Raw genomic sequence first — 16,550 nt, 5'->3', positions numbered from 1 at the left:
TCAGTGCCTTATCAGAGTTAACACAAGGGAATGACTGCAACATGAACAGAAAGCAAGGATCTCATCCCTACCTCCTGCTTTTCAGTACAAGATGACTTTTCGAAAGCAAAAATGCACAGGTTTGAATTGCTCACTGCTGTTGTTCAGCAGAAGCTGAAAGTCAAGTGAAAACTGGAAGAAAACAGCTCAGCTCTTTCTTCTTTCCTCTCAATACCAGAAAATGAAAAGTCAGTTCTTAGAATTTGCTGGCCAGGCGTGGTCCCTATTATCTTTGGTTAATTCCACATGTCTGAGACGGAAATCAGCTCTAAGCTGGTTAGTCTTGCTAAATGAGATTTGCCTAAGGCCCCACCCTCAGGGGCAGTGTCATGCACCAAAGATTTGGCATTCTTCAGAAAGATGCTACTTGTCCAGACACTGCTAATAAAGGCCAGCAAAGCACAACCCTTTAATGATTTACACGGCGTATTCATTCACCTCTTAAGCAAAACTTCACTTTGCACCTCCTAATCTCCAAAGAGCTCCTAGTCTACACCCAAAGCAAGACATAAGTAGGGCTGGTACCAGCAGGCTCCATGCTGTCAAGTTTCTGATGAGCACATAAAGGAGATGCACACAAGCCTGGTGTTCCCAGCAAGAACTTCCAGCACCTTTAAGGATGAGTCAATGTTTGGGAGACACTGGGCTCATCCTAGTACCTTGGGTCATGATAACAGGAATACAGATTAGCAATGCAGTAGGGCTGTAAAACACAGACCAGACATGTACTTACTCTTCTGCTTCACTTGCTCTCTGTAAATTCCACCTTGAGAACCTCCAAATTCTCAGAATCACAGCCCTGACTCATGCAGACAGTAGTGAACACCCAGGATACATTTAAAAGAAGACTGATAATAAATAAAGTACTACGCCAACTGCTTGACTCAGAGAGAAAACTAGTAAGCACTGCCAGGTGTTGTCATTTTGTCTTCTGAATACTTGTTGGCTAATAAGAATCTGGAGTTGTTGTTAAAGAACGTGTCTATATTGAGTGATTTATCTACCACTTTCCTGTAACTACAGTGATATTTGCTAATAGCATCAGATTTTATGTGAAGTGTGCCTGCAAGGAGACACACTTAAATGTCTGGCTACTAAAGATGTGCACTGGCAACTTTCAAGTAACCCAACGCAGAGAAATCAAGTTGTCTGGTATTTGCTATCATTCAGCCTACATAAGCCCTGAGAAAGGGGCATATGCTATGAAAAGAGCCTGTTTCACCAAGATACCTGGGCTGGGTGCATCAACATAACTTCAAACACACTGGGCACATTTCATTGTAGAAGATGCAGGTGGTTCTGACTAAATGATACCCTGCAAATCTGAAAGCAGAAGAGCGGTTGGGCAATGGTGACCATGGAATGACAGCACCAACTGTTCCGACAGAAAGAAGTGACAGGCATAACTGATTTGAAAGATTGAAACAGATTTCAAGTAACTCTGCTAAGTCAGCAGCACCCAACAAGAGGCGAGACAAGAGCTGAAGAGGTAATCAAGATACAAAGGTAAACTATTCTGTGGCATGGGAAAGCTAGAACAAAGTAGTTACAGCGCAAACCAAAATGGAGAAAGAGCTGCTTATTGAGAGGAGCCTCCTGTTGGTAAGTCAGCTGGACCAGACTGAAGTAACCTGTAATTATTTAAAAGCAAAAACACTAATCAAAGAAACCACTGAAACTGCAAGCTCATGGAAGATGGAGCCCTGAAGTACTGCCATCAGATAAACAAAGAGCCACCTGAAAAGGAAACAGGAACATGGCAGCCCAGAGAACTAGAGACCTATCAGTCTAACACTGATGCTTGAAACAAAGTTAACAATCTTAAACACCTAGAAGACTGTAATAATCAAAATCAGTCCAGCTCTTTCTATTAAAAATATAATAATACAATAATAATAAAGACAAACTGAGGCAAAAGCAAAACAACATAGTCCAGGAAAAAGGAAGGGTAGCACAGATGGCTAAGATCTGCAGGGGCTGGGAAGAGGTCTCAGATGTCTAGTCTGGTGGTCAGTTAGAAGCACTGAGCTGCCATGAAATTCAACGACACAAAGGCTGTGCTGCTCATAAGGAAAGGAGATGCAAGCCAGCACTGTGACAGCAATCCTGCAAAGCTGCTGCTGCGCTCACCGCCAGCAGCCCTTGTGAATGGGTGGGACAGGAAACCCCTGGAAAATCTGCTGCCTTGACCCTAGATGTTAAGGCTTCTCTGTTGGAAAAACCACCTTAGCAGAGACAGCAAAGAGAAAGAGGTTTTGGCATACACCTTCTTCTGGCAACACCTTAGATGAAGCCCAGCAGCATGAGGCCATGTACCAGACATCACACAGAAGCAGCTGGGGAACAAACCATGATCCAATGCTGTACTTACTCTTCAGTTGAGACAAGTCACATCTCACAGAAAAGCAAAATGAGCAACTGGATATTCAGCTTCCACAGACAATTTCCAGAACTCTTCTGTCAGAGCTGTCAACCCGGTACTGTTAACACTGATCTGCGACACAGACATGCCTTAACACAGGAGATAATCCCCCAGAGTATAAAGCTAGCAGTTGTTGAACATGTCTGGAAGACTTGCAAAGGAGATTTAGGCTAATCTAACTAAATTAGGTACTTATTGAAGCAGCACACCACCTTCACTGCATGCTCTAAAAAAAGCAAGTAAGCAGGACAAAGCTATTTCGAGGAACCTGCCTCCACAACCGAGCTCTGCATCACACCTTCCTGCCTCGCACAGTTACCTTCCCTTGATCTGCCTACTGCAGAAAACAGACGGTCCAAGTTGGGTTTTTTTGTTGCTTGCATGCTCGCATGTGATGAAGCGAAGTGGCAGGAGCTGCAGATGCGCTCTGAAGCACTTGTCCCTGCCAATACACTGGGCTAATCCACGTTTTGGACCAAGGTTCACATGGGAAGCCTACTGCTGCAGCACACTGACAGCCATCCGCGTGAGAAAAGAACAAATGCATCTTTTGTTTCTGTAAAGAACATCAGAAATTTCAAAGTACACTTCATCTCTTAATTGGAAGAAGACTGTTCCTTGTGTGCTGTGGTATTTTTGATACTGTCTCCTACTACCTAAATGATAAGATCAATGACTTCTTAAAACCTCAACATATTTTAGTTTGCTTGCACATAAAAATAATCTATAGTCAGAGTTGAATAGGCAAACAACATAGCGGATAGGTAGAATATCTTTCCTGCTGTGCAAAAAGGAGCAAATACTCGTTCAGTTTCATTAATGGACTCTGAGAGCCTAGTTTCCCAGGGGCTATATGCCACACACACATCCTTTCAACTTTAATCTCCCAGTTTCAGGGATTTTCACACCGAAATCACACTGCACGCTTCTGGTGCTCCTGCAGCAACAGAACCTCAAAGCTTCCCTTTGGTTCTTTGACTAGCCCTGTTATCCTTTACATCATTTTTTAATGCTTAAGCATCTTTTCAAAGACGTGACTCAACAAGCTGCAAGGGTAAAAACAGTGCATGAAAATACCAAACAAAACAACAACAAAAAATACTTGAGTTTCAACAGCAATTCATGTTGCTCTAACTCTACTCCCTCCTCTTCTGAATTCCCAATTCATTGGCATTAATGCTTTAAGAGATAACACAGTTGGAAACCTTCGGTGAGAAGACAATTGCCTGAAACAGTTTGCAGACAACAGAAAAGAAAGGAGACATGCACTGAAAATACAGGAGATAGAATGAAAACACTGCATAGCTGTTTCCAACTGGAGCAACATCCATATCATGCACTTAATGAGGCAGGAGCTCCGTGGAAACAAGCAATAATGTGATCACATAATTAAAGACTGCTTTATAATACACATGCAGAAGGCAGCCACAAAGGCTGCACAAACCCCCTTTATTCCAGTATTTCCTGAAATGAGCCATTTGACTCAATGTTAAAAGGTTCCTTTAACAGCTTCTTTGGTCTGTGATACATCATCGAGATGCAACTGAGGTCAAGCGGATTAAAAATCTAAGTAACGTTTTGTGCCGCAACATGACAAAAGAGGCACTGTCTGCACTGCAAGGGTTGATTAGCAGTCAGTCTATTTCTGCAGCCACACAGGAGATGTATGTGAAAGTGGAATGGAACTTAGAATTCATAAACAAACATCCTAAATCAGGAAGTTTTTTTATTCTTACAAATAAAATAGAAATAGAGTCTTTGGTGGCTTCTCAGTCCCTCATATGATTGATGCAGCATGACAGAAACAGCAGATTAACAACACTACTCTGTGTAAACATTAACTGGGGAAAGACAGAAACGCATAGCAAGGCTTTTTGTGCGCCTTGCCCTGAGACCTGTCACAAGTAGCTATGGCAAACCAATTCAAACCTGGAACTGAAAACGCATTTCACTTAGATTAACTTTTAATTAGTAGGCACAAGCGTCATTCTCATATTAAGCAAACCCTCCTTGAGAAGTGGCATTATCTCTATTGTATTTGCATTTCAGCTAGAAGAATGCATCGTGCACTTTTTTCCTTTATTAAAAGGGCTGACACTGAGTAACATAATTAATGAGCAGCTTTGAACGCAGCCTTCTTTTAAAACCCCCTATTCAGGATCAAAATGCTGTTTATAATTACAGGTGCTGAGCACAGAGCTTGTCTCAGTACATTTCAAATTGTTGCACTATATAATTCGCCTCTGACTTCCCCCCCCCCCCCCCCCTTTAAAAGGGAGATGTTGTCAAAGTTCAAGGGGCTTTCAGAACAGAAGGTCTGGATTTAACAGGGGCTAGTCACCCATGTGGACACTTGGAAAACTGCCCCAGCAACCCTAAACTGACCACTGAGGCAAGCATGAGCAAAAAAGAAAACGGGGCTCTGACAAAGCAAACTGTAGTTGTTGAAAGCAGTCCTCAACCACACAAGCAAGCCCCACTCACTTCAGTGGGTCCTAGCACATGGTTATTTGTAAAAGCAAGGAGCTCAGAGCGTCCCATTCATCATTTCAGCTGACTTTTTGATTCGTGAACAGCCTCTTTACAGCATACTTTTTCAAAACATAAAAGGAAAATACTTGGGAGTAAGTACTTCCATGCTGTGTCAATTTATACTTGCAAAGGACGTAGCCACATGGTCCTACTACTAAAGAGGTTTATGTTTTAACAAATCCTGTACTGCAGAAACTGACACTGAGTCTTTCCACTGGTTGAAGCCTCCAGAGTATCAGGATAACACCTTGTGCTGCCTGCCAAAGACTGAGTCAAGATAAGCAGCAGAGTCCTGCTGTATGCTCATGTTGACACTTCAAGGAATCACAAAATATTCTGTTCAACTCATTAATCCCTTATTGCTGCTCCCATCTATCACAGAGCTCTGTGTAATTGCAGGTTTCAAAAAGCTCCAATGAGATTATTAACAGAGTAATCCACAGGACAGCGCAACAAGAAAAGGACATCAGACACATTCCCATGCAAAGCTTGTACTAACGGCTGCAACCACTCTGTAGGTATCCATGTCAAAAGAGCAGAATTACCCGTATGGAATAAGCAGAGGTGCACTAAGTCCTCCTTCTCCAGAGATATTCAAGCCCTTCCTCTGCAACCTACTGCAGGGAACCTGCTTTAGCAGGAGGTAGGACTCTGTAATCTCCAGAGGTCCTTTCAAATCCTTACAACTCTGTGAAGCCAACAAGATTCAGGAGCAACATCACAAATGTAAAGCATTCTTTTAGGCAGAGGCACCTTACATTACAAAGCTCGTCTCCAGAAACTCCATTCCACACCGTTCTGCTGTTTAAGGCAGCGACCTGGTACCTTTGCCTCTAATGAATCCCTGCCCTGCTCCTGCAGCAGACAGGAGTTGCATGCAACTGGACTTCATGCTGTACTCCTCCATGCTTGCAGCTGGTTTCCAGCTGCTGTGCAGAGGAAGGATACAGTCTTTCAGGAACACCATTCCAGATTCTCTCCCTCAGGTTTCAACCCTCAGCAGGTTGTTCTGCAAATAGAAAGCTTTTCCCACTGATTTCCCACTATCCCTTGCAAACCTCAAGTACCTCTTACTCCATCACTTCCCTTTAGCAATGTGCTGTTGTAAGGCCAGCTACTGTCCACATTGTCAGCAGCTTTTTTTACTGCTTCCAGAAGTCCAGAAGAACAAATCTGACATCATTTCATCTCATCTGTTTCATCTTATGAAGCTCAGGATACAAAACACTTCTATTTCAATACAAATATGATTCTTGCCATCAGCAGACTGCAGCAAAACCCTGCCATCTGTAGCCCTCAGGCAGACATAGGATGCGTGTGCTTGGGTAGAAACATTTTTATACTGAAACTCCACAACTGGCACTCCTATAAGCATCATTATTTCATACGGGATACTTCAGCACTTGACCAACAAAGCAAAGTGCTTTCAATAGAGCAAATTACCGAGCAACAATCAGCCAACTACACTCACATCAAATTCAGTCACAGTTTCATACGTGGGTACATTGAGTTGATGGTGTCTGTAAGGCTAGTGCCTTTTTTTGCACTGCTTCCAGCTCAAAGGCAAATATGCCAGCAGTAGAACTGACCCAAGTGTCCGGATAATGCTGCCCCGAAGAGAAAGTATTTGGAATGGATAGAACCAAAAGTCAAATCACCCTCAGTAAGAGAAAGCTGCAGTACGTGCAGCTACCTGAACAGCACGTGAGCACAGTGCACAGATCTTAGCAAGCACTTTGCATCAGTGCAGCAAAGGAGGAAGCTATCACGACAGCATGGCAAAGCCAGCTCTTCCTTGAGTAGAACAAAGCAGTGCTGTAGATGCATTGGGAACCAAACCGCATGGTCACAGCCTGCCTGTTTTCTTTCATTCACTTGTACTAAAAAAGTTTCAGCATTGAGACAATGGCTGAAAACCAAAATTTCCCAATCAAGCTTATAAACTGGTAATCAAGCAAGGTAAACAGGACAAGCAAAGAGAATGTACCTCACCATCAGCAAACACCATTCTCAGTTCTCCTTTTCTAGAAGGAGAACAGCACATACATACACACAATGACTGCAAGGGGTTTTATTATTATTACGTTTCTATGCATACAGTAAAATTATTCTCATAATCATACCCAAAGTTTACAGCAGTTACATAAAATGACAGCTTTGCTTTCACCATTCGTACCTGTCCAGGATGGCAGTTTTGGTTCACATCCAAGAATTAAAATCATTAAAATATTCTATCCCTGTTAGCCTCGAAGTGTTTCATTTATTCAGTAATCTGCTATAACAAGGATTTATATTGAGGAGATGTTCTAAACACACAGGTCTTAGCATATATGGAACTTATTTCAGGGGGTTCTTCCTCTCCCTCCCCTGAAATACTGGTATTTTCTTAACAAGAAAATGTACTGATAGAATCATGCTTAATTTCCAAGCTCATGGATGTGTTGCACGAACCATTTAAGCTCCCTAGACATAGGGTAGAAATGACAAAAAACACAGAAGCTACTGATCAGTCCACAGAACACAGGTTCCCCATTCACTTTACAATAAAACCGTACTTTCAAACGTTAGCCCTGCCAGAAGAGGATAACAGAAGCCAAGGCACTATTTGCAATACCCAAAGTAAGACCTAGAACTGGTGATTATCAGTCATACTCCTTGCTCACTCTTAATTAATTAAGCAAAATCTAGGAGCTCTCTGCAGCTAAGAAGGAAGAAGGAAAAAGCTAAATGGGGCTGTGAAGAGGAATCTGCTCCTCGCACGCATCTAGTTTGAATACTTTACAACTGACTCACTGAGAAAATATTGAGACACACCTTAAATTCAGTGCTGGCTTCTCTACAGAAGCACAAGCTGGATATCCTGTTCCATCCTCCCTTCCCAGATGTCTGGAAAATCCTTACGGATTTCCAAGTGCAGAGAACACACATTTGCCCCACTAAACACACACTGGCGGCTTTTGGATGACTATCAAAAAGATCTTCACCCAAGGCAGTGAAAATTACTCTGAAACTCATTGCAGGGGGTCTACCCTGATACCTTCCCCTTTCTTGGCAGCACAGGGGAGCCCGGAGCTGAGCAGCACCAGCACAGCAGCACAGGCAGCAGGTCCATCCATGGCTATGGGGCAGCCAGCACAGATGCTGAGTGCATAAGACAGCAACTGCCTCCCGCAATGACAGCCTCTAGGTGAAAATAAAAGCGAGAAGGTGCCTGTGCCTTGGTAATCCTGTAATCACATCGACCCTTATCAGCTCTCCAGTAGCACAAAGTGATGCTGGAAGAGTTATGTTGCATTTAGGAAAAACTATGGACTAAATCTATTTTTCATCTGAGGGTTTGCAGATGGTTTTAACATGTTCTTTTAAGTCCAATCACATGCTTTTTTTTTTTTTCATGCTTTAACAAAAGCTTTAAGTTCATCAAAACGTCAATCCTCAGACTACAGCTATTACTGAATGTTCAGTACCAGTGTTATGTGAGCATCACCAAGGCATTTAAGTTCAAATCAAGAATGCCGCTGTACTTCTCCTCATTGCAAACACCCAAGTTTCCAGAGCCCTGCCCACCTGCCACAGCAGATATTGTAGATACTACAGCTGCATAAGTAGCTCAACCTTCAAGCCACCCAGTACTTCAGGAAAGCACATGCACATTAATTGCACTTGTTAACAGGAAGAGCAGCCTGAAAATTGGACGAGCAGTTTCCAAAAGATGGATAGTATTCAACATTAAACATTTAGACAACAGCTATGAAAAATAACTGGAATAACCAGAATTTGCATCCCAATTGCGTGTCACTGCTGGAAATAAAGAATTTGTGAAAAACAACCTGTTCTAAAAATAACAAACTATGATATGTTGCTCAGGGATGATGGTAATTCTTTGACAAAAGATATAAAGACAGATATTCTGAATTTCAAACCATTTCAAAGCAATAAGCACATGACTCAGAAACATTTACAAGGATTCTGTACTGTACTTTTTAATTAAGATATTTATTAGTAAGATCCTTTTGCCAAGGAAAGAAGAACTTCCATTTCTGTATATATTTTGAAGTTCTGTTTTTAAGACTCATCCACAAGAGATCAATGTTTTGGATTCTTCTCTAAATGACATCTTAAAATAACGTGTCAGAGCGTGAAAACATTCCGAACCGTTTCAGTGTTGTGTATGTCAGACATAGCAAGGAATGCTATTTGCACACTCTCACATCACCACGCTATTTGCATACAAGAATCAAACAACTGAAGTTACCAACATCTTTGTTTCTTGTTTTTCTGCTGATTCTTTAGACCTTCATCTCCCCAGTGGAAACCCTCCATTTACTTATCAAACATCAACATTTTAAAAGGAGATTCTGTGTTCAAATTGTTCAAAGAGATTCCTTTGAAAACAGGAACCTTCTGGGGAAAATGTATTTTATTCAACCTTGTTGTTCTTCTGTTGTCAATGCTGCTTAATTCACCACAAATAGAAGCTTGACAAGTGTGTAGCCCTTATTCCCAAGGCATGTGCTGAAACCAGAGAAGGTATCAGTACTTTGTTGTTGTTTTTCACTCCAATGAGTATTTGCAACATATGATACAGCAGCAAATCCTACCAGTTTCTTAAAAAAAAAAAAACAAAAAAGCAATTCAGAGAAGTCCAAGCTAGTGTGGCAGTACAGTCAAGATGATCCTACATCCCCCTCAGTGTTTTATTTTCCTGCCATTCCCATCAGGCTGGCAATGGACAATGACAAAGCAGGGCGCTGCACCCACACAACACAGCAAGAAAAACTGGATTTTTTTTTGAGAGCAACCACTGCAGAGCTGGGAACCTGAGTTTCTCCAATGAGAAGCAAAACACGGAAAAATAAGACATCTCTTGGAAGTGCGTGTGTGTTTACCTTTCATTTAACAGCTCTATCTTTCATGGACTGCACTTTAATAAGAAGTTTCTGCCTCTATTACGTGCTACAGTCCCAGGGCTCAAGAAAGCTAGGCTGTTCTCTTTAGGAGCTGCTTCCAGAACTTCTTGCCTTTCCATCAGCACAGTCACTCCTCGCCACTGAAGCAGTCACAATTTATTATGACATCCTACTTCTATTTATCCTAAAGCGATCCAAATGGCACTTCAGAAGAGCACAAGACTAGCACACAGAATGAACAACAAAGGTTTAAAGAGACAAAAGAAGCAGAGGTGCTGGCATAATGCCTCACTACCACTTCTCATCCCCAGAGCATGGGAAGCGTACCCTGTTCAGGTAAGCTGCTTTCAACCATTGCTTGCACCTTCAGATGGCATTCCCAACATCCTTCTTTTTATCAAGTTTCATTTCCAAACAACTCCATTGAAGTTTGCCCTTGTGGGTCTTGGACTACACGAGGGATACCTGCATCATTCACTGTGCTGTTTGGCTCACTCAGATGAGGCTCATGCATAACAACCCTGGTTTTTTGAGATCCAGGCACAATTCAGTGTAATATTTCTTAGAGCAGTACTCCAAGCCTGAATTGTTAATACTTGATAGAACTTCAGCGTAACAGAAATAAAATTCCCCACTGAAGCATGCAGACTGTTAAATAGCACTTGTCCTTGTTCAACTTAATTCACAAAATCCCAAATCCAGTTTCATAAGCAATTTTAAATGCAGCTGTCAGCCACTGGGCAACATCTGCTGCACACTGTTAAGACCCATTTGTGCAATACAGGATGAGAGGCTGTTACTGCTGCTGCCAGCTTTGCAACTGGGTTGGGTTTTCACTTAGAAGTAGGTTTCTGTTCACACAAACACACAGCATTCACACAAGTAAAGCCAGTTGTGTCAGCACAAGACAAAGCCCAATAACCCAACAACACACAGACCTTTCCACAGGTCTTCCCACTGCACAACTCCTCACCTAGTCCTCACTACCATGAAAGCAACCATGCGGGATTTAAGCACAGATGTCTCATCCCTCCCCAGGCTTAAAATCCAGCTGTCAAACTGGCCAAACTGATTTATAAAAAGATAAATAAGTCCTTGTTACCTAACACAATTCTACCACAGTGATGTCAGCAGATTCAGACAGTCCATGATTCCAAGTTCACCGCATTCAAAGAGAAAAAACTCTCCTATTCACATGCAGATAAAGAAGTGAACTCATTTAAACTAATATAAACTTGATTAGACCCTGTAGTAACACTAGAACATCATGACTGTCCTCTTTGGGTGTCCAGGGCTGTCAGGCATACTTAGGCTAATGAGCATCATCTGACCTCTTGAACCTCTCTCTTCTCCCTTCCTCTCCCCAAGCCCCCCCCAACCCCAAAAGAGTGACGAGCCACATTCTATCCTTATGGGCCCCGTCAGAATTGACAAGGCATGGCACTGTTTAACAGCATGGGACCAGCAAAACAGCACTGTGTGGAAAGAGGGACAGCAGCAGGGCAAGAATATGGCAAAAGATCCAGAAACAGAACAATGCAGAAAGGTTAAAAATAAATAAAAAGATACAGAGAAGAAAAAATTCCTATAGGTCCTCTGATAATAAACACTTACCAGTAGAAAGATATGCCGAAGGACTGACTTCAAAGAGAGCAGCAGGGTATAACAGAGCATGGTGAGCAGCTGGTACAGCATCATGCCTCATTACCCACCAACAGTAAATGTGCACCCCTCACACCTGGTGCCAGTCACTTGGAGCAGACTTCACAATTCACACAGGAGCTGCTACAACCCAATTCTTAACAAGAACCATTAGCCAAAGACGGGACTTTTCCGTCTCTCTGAAAAATAGATCAGGAGACAGCTCAAACCAGCGCAGGGAAGAAACCACCTTCTTCAAAGTAAAACCCTTCAAAGGCAGCTGTCACCCTACACGTGCAGGCAGGATGCCACCAGACAGCACACGTGCCACAGATGCGTTGGGATGGCCGGGCACAGCAGACAACAGATCTCAGTTCTATTCAGAACACACATCTACCCAGTCTCCAATAACTGGGAGAACCGAAGGCAGGCACAACTCCTGCAGAACCAAAAGCCTGTACGTTGCTTAGCCCAGGGAGCCTCACTTGGGGATGCTACAACAGCACAACTAGTTCTATAGTACGGACACACAGCATCCAGCATCCATGTAAACAACATCAAAACTTAAGTCCCAGTTTAAAGCATCACTTAAACATTTCTCAGCCTTGGGCAGGATCCATGTGACATCTCCCTGGGCACCAAGATTCCCAAAGGGCTACTGCACTTATCTCGTGGCTGAATGAAAAAGGAAAAGCTGTGTTTTAGTAGCTAAAAAAACATCTTCAAGTCCAGTAAGAATAAATAAACACATACCCTGGCACATATCAGTACATACTTTAAATAGCTATTAACTTTGGGTTTTGCTGCCCCCAATGACCTTCTGTCCCAAATTAGCTGTTGAAATTAAAACTGATTTTCTTCTGCTCTTTTGGCTTTCCAGAGAGTTCTGACAGTCCCGTTACTATTGCCTTATCTCCTCCTCATGGCTTCTCATCTGGACAATTAATTGGCATTGTTGCTCCTCAACTGTGTTTGCTGTTTTCATTGACCAGCAAAAAGCTCCTCAGAAAGATTAAAAATAACTTCCACTCCCATTTGACAGGCACAGAGCTCTGTTTTCCACTCTGTTTCGGATGGGAAGAATAGTAATGATTAATGACTGTTATCTTATTTTTCAACTTCTCTCCCAGGAACCACAATAGTCTCATTTGCACTAACAATTAAGCTCATAAGCCCAACTACAAAGTGGCTTCGTGGATTACAGCTCCATGATCAGAAAATTGGAGGCCCAAATGAAAAGCCCCCACAGTACCTTGAGATGAATCTAGTGCCTGTCTGAATGACGATCTGCAGCCCAGTCAACGGTCAATCTGCAATATAATATCAGCAAATATGCACATCAGCAGAACACTGTTCAGACCCACAGTGTGCATATATGCTAACAGTAGTACCATAAAGGATTTTAAGTCCAGACAACCAAGAGATCTGAGACACTTCTCTAAAAAAGAAAAAAATAAATCAGCCAATATTTTCAGACCATCATTCATTCTGGAGGAAGGAACCTACAATCCTGCCAGTCCTCAGAACTTACTTCTAAACAGTTAAGAAGCACTTCCAGCTTTGGAGTGGCAATAATAATATCCTTACCTGTGCAAACACAAAATACCCAAAGCAGTGAGCAGAACTCATTGGTCATTATTTTGCAAAGCTGCCTGACTCACAATAAAACAGCAGAGAAACAGCAACTGCATCTTAGCAGAAATCAACAATATAAAGCAGGAAATGAGCAGCAAACCAGGAAGCGTGATATAGATACTGCAGAATTATTTGTTGCAAATGCAACTCATTCAGTGTCATGTCACTCAAAAATTACTGTTTGCTCACCATTCACTGAAGAGCACTTTCACTGCTGGCAGTACGTTAATTTTTTGACAATTAATTGATTATCAGTGGAAACAAACTTATCACCCTGCTACAAGAAGGTCGACAGCATGTGACATCTTACAAGTGTTAAAATAAAATAAGACCATTTTTTTTTCTTTATATTAAACGTGCCATGGAGCCACAGACAAATTTAGGACCTCAGTGAGTTACGTGCTGCATCACAGATACTGTAAGGCCTTCTGCTCTGAGGAGTTCCTCATTTCAAAAGCTGTTCCCACTTCCCCAAAGGGGTAATACCCACATACTACAAGCTTAGGAAACACTCATGTATTTATTTTTAATCCTAACCCAAGCACCACTAGCAGGATAAAAGAGAGACCACACAGGAAAACTAATTAAGCATCTCTACCCAGACAGAGTTGTTTTGTTTGCTTGCTTGTTGTGGGTTTGGCTGGTTTTGTTTTGCTGCTTCGAGTTTTTCTCTGTGTGAGATCCAGCTATTCAAATACAACTGCAAAGGATGTATCAGTCTTTCTTGTGTAGTAATAACACAGGAAGAGCAGAAGAACAAATGTTTTACTCACAGAGAACTTACAAGCAGTAAGAAAAGTGAAGTGTGCTTGGCTGAGTTCCAGCATTTTAAGGAAATGGACCCTTGCTAGTTAAACAACATAGTGCCTATAGGCAACAGCGTCTGTGGGAAGCCCTAAATTCAGTTTCAAAGATCTCCTGTTTCATTTCTTTCTCATTAACCAAGACAGATGGGAAGCAAATGTTTCCCAAGGATTATCATTGCAATACTACTTCCTCAAGATGGAGAAGCAATAGGCTTGCTTTTGGAAACCCACTCTGGTAGATATTCTAAAGCCCTGTCTGGCTGCACAAACAGAGCTTCTAGGTCAGGCTGAGTGGGCTCTGCTGTGCTACAAGGTGCTCCTAAGCCAGCCTGGGGGCGCCTCCACCAGACAGAAGCCCACTAAGAAACCCTTTCTGAACAGCATCATTTTAACCTGCAACATCTGCTTGTTTCAGCCTGCAGGAAATGCAAATGAACTCGGCGTCATCAACAGCTGTGGTAATATGCTGCCTGACACCGCTTATAGACCTGTCTCCAACTGCAAGACATAGACTAATTCTGTCTGATCGGAACACACCATATAAAATTTCAGGGGTCAGAAAGATCTCTGCTCTGCTGGAATGATGCACACACAAATACCACATTCATACACTCACATGCAGTGTTCATTTGCTAAGGGATACTGGGTACAGCTCAGCCCTAGCAGAGAGCCCAAGTGTAGTAATGCACTAAGAGATCATCATCAAAGCAATATATCTTAATAAAAACCTGCTATTAGCCACAAAGAAAATGCACTGTTTATCCCAAGCACTTTTTAAGAGCTTCAGAAAGACATTCTCAAATTTTAAAGACAGAAATCTAACAGTCTAACCATCTCCAGAAGAGATTCCCAAAGAGGCACTGAGACAGAAACTCAAAGGTGGTATTACTTCCTATTCTATGTTTTTCCTCTCTGCCTCTTGCTCTTGTAATGTCCTGTCTCAGAGGAGTCAATCTTACCAAGGCAGAAGAGATTTAACCTTGGCACAAGCTACGACAGCCAGCAGCTTTATCTCAGTAAAAGCATTTGTCACTCAGACTAGCTAGAAGAGAACAGAAATGACCTATGAGCAGCAGACATGTTCTGCTGCTGCCAGAGAATAGCTGCAGTGCAGAAAGGGCTATTTTGGTCGTGAATCGCGTGTGGACCCCGTGGTTGTTCAGCAACTGAACTGAAAGTGCCAGAGACAGAAAGAGTCTCTTCCTGTCCTTGCCATTATGTCCTGTTGACCCACTCGGCCTGCCTGCCCTACCTCATCAGGTTCTCTGCCACCTAAAATGAACTCCACCCTGACTAATAACATCCCACAAAGGAGTTCATCTTAACAGCTGGGTACTGCATGCCAAGACAGGAGAGGAAATATCCCATTGCATTACAGAAATTACACTGCTAGTTGTTTGCATCCACTGGTGTTTCCCTACGGTTCTTCACTTGCACAACTCCACTCTGCATTTAAGCACACACATACATTTTGTTGTACAACTTACAGTCAGCTCTCCAAAACAAGGGCAGCAGAATGGCAACCATGATGGAGGGAGGGTCTCAACATATCTTTACTTTTCCCGTTGCACTCCAAGTTAAGATTAAAGCTCCAGGTGGTGCTTGTACAAATCACCCCACAGCTGCCTACCGTCCACACACCTGACCTTCCTCATCAGGTTCAATGTAAGAGGTTAGATAGTCTTCACACATGGGACCACAATAAGACTCTTCCCCTCTTCTAGACAGAAGAGAGCCATAACTCTCTCGGTCTCTCTTCATTCTTAATCACCTCTTTAATCATCCTAGCAGCCCTCCACAGGACTCACTCCAGTATGTATCACTGTCCTTCTCACACTGAGGAACCAAAAAACAGGACACAACATTCCAGATGTGAGCTCCCATATTTAGCATTGATGCTAGAGGTGACTTGCCCAAGGAGTGTGCTATTGGAGGTCTCAGATAAAAGCAATGCAGATAAATAAGATATGAATGCACTACAATTCTGCTTTTTACAGAAACTGAAGAGTAAAGTTCCCAACAGCAGGTGAAATAAATCAACATTTCTCTTGTGCATCTCTTCCACCAAACCTCTGCTCATAACTAACTTTGCAGCGAGACCTCTGCCCCAGTAATAAAGCATTTTGGAAATTCCAGTCTGTTTCCTCTATCTTGAAAGCCCGCCTGTACACATCCTGATAAAGAGATTCACACAAGCAAGTTCTTTATTGGTACAAGCTCCAGTTCTGAGCTAAATCTTAGGGAGTGAAAGCACAGAAGCTTTCAACATGACATTATACTGCTTTTGTGGAATTTCCTGGAGCTGCAGTGGAACACATGGCTTACAGGACTATCAGCACTGTCTGCTGGGCCAGGCTGTACTTCTCACATAATGGAGACCCCAGCAAAGAGATTCCCTACCAAGAAAAAAAAACAAACATAACAAAACGTCCCAAAATGACAAACAAGCTGAGTCTGAGTGAAAGGCAAACCCTCACCGAGTTCTTAAAAAGATGTTGAGTCTCTGTGCAGTATCTAAATGGCTAGGGAGGTTCCCTAGTATCATGAGATCCTTTCAGCTTAACA

General features: G+C 42.5%; 1 protein-coding gene across 38 annotated transcripts in view; it reads right to left on the bottom strand.

Annotated features, from left to right (window-relative positions):
* MAP2 (microtubule associated protein 2) overlaps positions 1-16,550 on the bottom strand; it is a 186,503-nt gene that overhangs the window by 148,468 nt on the left and 21,485 nt on the right. The gene's annotated exons all lie outside the window — the stretch shown is intronic.

The sequence above is a fragment of the Coturnix japonica genome, chromosome 7, assembly GCF_001577835.2.
Source record: "Coturnix japonica isolate 7356 chromosome 7, Coturnix japonica 2.1, whole genome shotgun sequence".
NCBI classification, from domain to species: Eukaryota; Metazoa; Chordata; class Aves; order Galliformes; family Phasianidae; genus Coturnix; species Coturnix japonica.
Note: the sequence above shows the minus strand (reverse complement) of the source record. Positions and strands in the feature narration are given on the sequence as shown.